Here is a 3237-nt window from a genome sequence, read left to right as displayed (position 1 = left end):
ACCTCTAAGCATTCTTTATATAAGGTTGAGGGGGCTTCTGAAATATTAAGTGGAAGGAATTGCATCAACACAAACCGTAGGCTACTTCAAAGCCAAAGACCTTCCAGAACGATTCTGAGGATTTCCTCTTAATACTCCACTGAATTATCATCATTGCATTTCAATAATTTATTGCATGGGGGAATTAAATTATTGTAGTGCGCAGTCAGATTTCCATCCATCTTTCCACAACCTGAAATACAATTACGTAAACATTGCAGGAAATGCGATTCTTTTTAAGGCATAAATGATGTAGCTAGAAACCAAATCGAAACATCACAATGCCTTCGCCAGAACGTCTGCCCGTGTCCTCACTCTTCATTCACAGAGTTAACCGGCTGCACACGCCCCAGTTTAGTGCCTTTGAGGTCCGTGTTGACCGTGTGTGTGTTATTTCCACTTTCCACAAATCACACCGGGAGCCTGATTCGTGTGGGGAGGTGTGACCCACAGTGTGACCCACGTGACTGCATGCTGCCAGGTGGAGCGGGCATGTGATGTCAGTGCCAGGTGCCAGGTGGGCACCGTCTCAATAATGCATCATGCCCGGCGCTGGCACTGGCACGCTCACCACTTTGAAGTGTTCCAGAAACATCTGTAGCTGGAGTTTTTAATCACCTTTCTTGTACCTCCCTGCTTCCCATCAATCCTTCTCCACTCCTCCACCGCCTGCATTCCTCTCTCCCTTTTCCCCTTGAAAAAAAGGAATGAAAATGAATGAAATGAAAAGACTTGCTAGTTTGTGTTTGAGCGTGTGCATGTGAACACGTGTCTAAGTGCATTTTTGCATGTGGCCAAACAACCACCACACTGTAATACTCATTCAACTGGATAAACACAATTCAGAGCACCTCGTCTTTTGGATGGGCAGCAAGGCAAGAATTATCAAAGAGCCCTGTTAGATAACACACATTTACCATCCACCGGATTGCGATCGCCTGCTACTGCAGGCTCGAATAGGATGTGAATACGAATAGTGTCTGCACATCATGGGATATTGTGTACAGTGAAAGACCTCCTAGATCACAAATACTATTGAGTTCATTTTTCTGTTTACTGTTGGATGAGAGATGTGATGAAAGAAAAGGTGTGCCCCAGAGAAATAAAAACATTTTTTTTAGGTTTACTAAAAAAGTGGAACGCACTTGATGTGTGGCGAGGGTCCAATAACCTTCGGAGGTTGCGTAATATCTCCACCACGCCGCTGTATCATTAGCAGCTTCACGACAGAGTCTGACCGACTCAACGGGGGGGCAATGAACACATTATGTTACACTAAAGGATTGCACACACTGTACACAACCCCCAACGAGCAGACACCCGAACTGACAAACTGGTAGTATTAAAATGTTTCCACCCAGGAAACAACTGCCGTGCACACAAACACATGCAGCGGTGGCCTCACAGCCCTTCGGGGGTTGTACAAACTGGTTATTGCCAGCCAGCCGCGTGCTAGAAGCTGTTCGCCGTTGCTGGGTCGGCCAGAACGGTGCGCTTGATTAATTGGCGTGTCATCCACATAGCCAGGAGACGATTAGTGTTCATCTACAAACATTTAGAAAACTGCTGGGGTGAGAGATAAATAAAAGGGCAGCGAAGCTGGATTTTCAAATGGCTAGAACTCCGCCTGACGCGCGTGAGTCACCCGTTGAGCCAAACGAGGTCGTGTAAGAAAAAGGGGGCATCGAAAATGAAAAGCATTCTCCGATCGAGGTGATCTCGTGACACAGACAGCTTCCCCTCCCAACGCGAACAAAAAGGCTCCCTCGGAGAGGGTCGGACTGCGGAAGGGGCGCACCCAAGGCCAACAGGGGAAACAATAGGACAAGGCCACTCTTTCCATGTTCGGCTATACAATGTGTCCGTGTGAGATCCACAGACAACGAACAGCGAGGCGTTTTCATTTCCATCCCTCGCCTTGGAGGTTCTGTGCATGTAAGTCTGAGAGGAGCCATGTACCCGACAAACATGTGGCTTCTGGGCTTAACAAAAGGAAGGGTGGCCCCCGCTCGCAGAGAAGCAGGGTGTCGTGTTGTTTCATGCAATCAAACCACATCATCATCTAGGCCGTGCCAGAGGACTTTGGGCGTGTGGTGCACCTGAGTCCTGGACACTTCTGTACGTGAATGAGTACAGAATCACACGCCAACACGTCGTGTAGCGATGAACAATGGCGGGCCGGTGTTCATTCCAAATGTCACCGCACTGGGCTGGTTGTACACAGGCGTGCCAGCGAGTGAAGATGTGGAGGGAATACTCACCAGAGGGAGTGAGCCTCTCCCTCACAAAGCACAAGGATTTGTTTGGCGCACCGCTGCAGCTGCACTGCCCCCTCCTGGTAAGGAAAATGCATATTAATTCACTCAATCCCCTTTGCCGAAATCCCCAGACTCCCTCGTGGGGACATCCGTAATGCTCTTATAACAATGATTGCTCCTCTACACTTGTCATGTTAAATAAAACCATCAGCAAGATGCTGGCGGAGAAATGAGTATTTCTTGGATTTTCTCACACTGTCTCGCAATCTCACCTCTCTCTACTGAATCACAACCACATCCATGTGACCCAGTTTAGCTCTGTTTCTCCTGCGTGGTGCTGCAGCCCTGATCAGCACTGTAAGCGGCTGAATATGCTGTGAAGAGGGAATTCTCTGTTTTTTGCATCCAGGATCCGCACTGCAAATCATCACCTCTACTCGCCCTGATAACAACTTCTTTTCTTGTTTTACAATTAAGCTCTTACAGAACAGAAATAGTTGCAGAGGAGCTGCAACTAATGCGATTGGCTTGAAAAAAACACAGCAAGTGCATGTTTCCATGCGCGTACTGTAGATACCTGAACAGATACACAAAGACACGCAGACGCACACGGAAAGCAAGCATTTCCTCTTTAATTATAGCGTCCGCCGTTGCAAAGAACATAATTGCAGTATAAGAAGAAAACTGTTGTAATCATGCGAAGGGTTTGGCTGTGGCGTTGGATAATTAGGTTGGCTGCGTGTGCCTCACTAATCACAGGGACATTTAATGGCAGCATGGGGTGAAGGACTAAAACAACTCCATTTAGCTGTAATAAATTCACTTATCACTGATTCAGTGTGCATGGTCCCTGTTGTCTTCTGGCTCATTATCAGTTTGAGTTTAGAGAAACACAACATAATCAAAGTACCAGAATGAAAGAGTCCCACCTCTGTGAACA

Source organism: Gasterosteus aculeatus, chromosome X (assembly GCF_964276395.1).
Source record: "Gasterosteus aculeatus chromosome X, fGasAcu3.hap1.1, whole genome shotgun sequence".
Lineage (NCBI taxonomy): Eukaryota > Metazoa > Chordata > Actinopteri > Perciformes > Gasterosteidae > Gasterosteus > Gasterosteus aculeatus.
The sequence above is the reverse complement of the archived record's forward strand: the minus strand, read 5'-3'. Positions refer to the sequence as shown.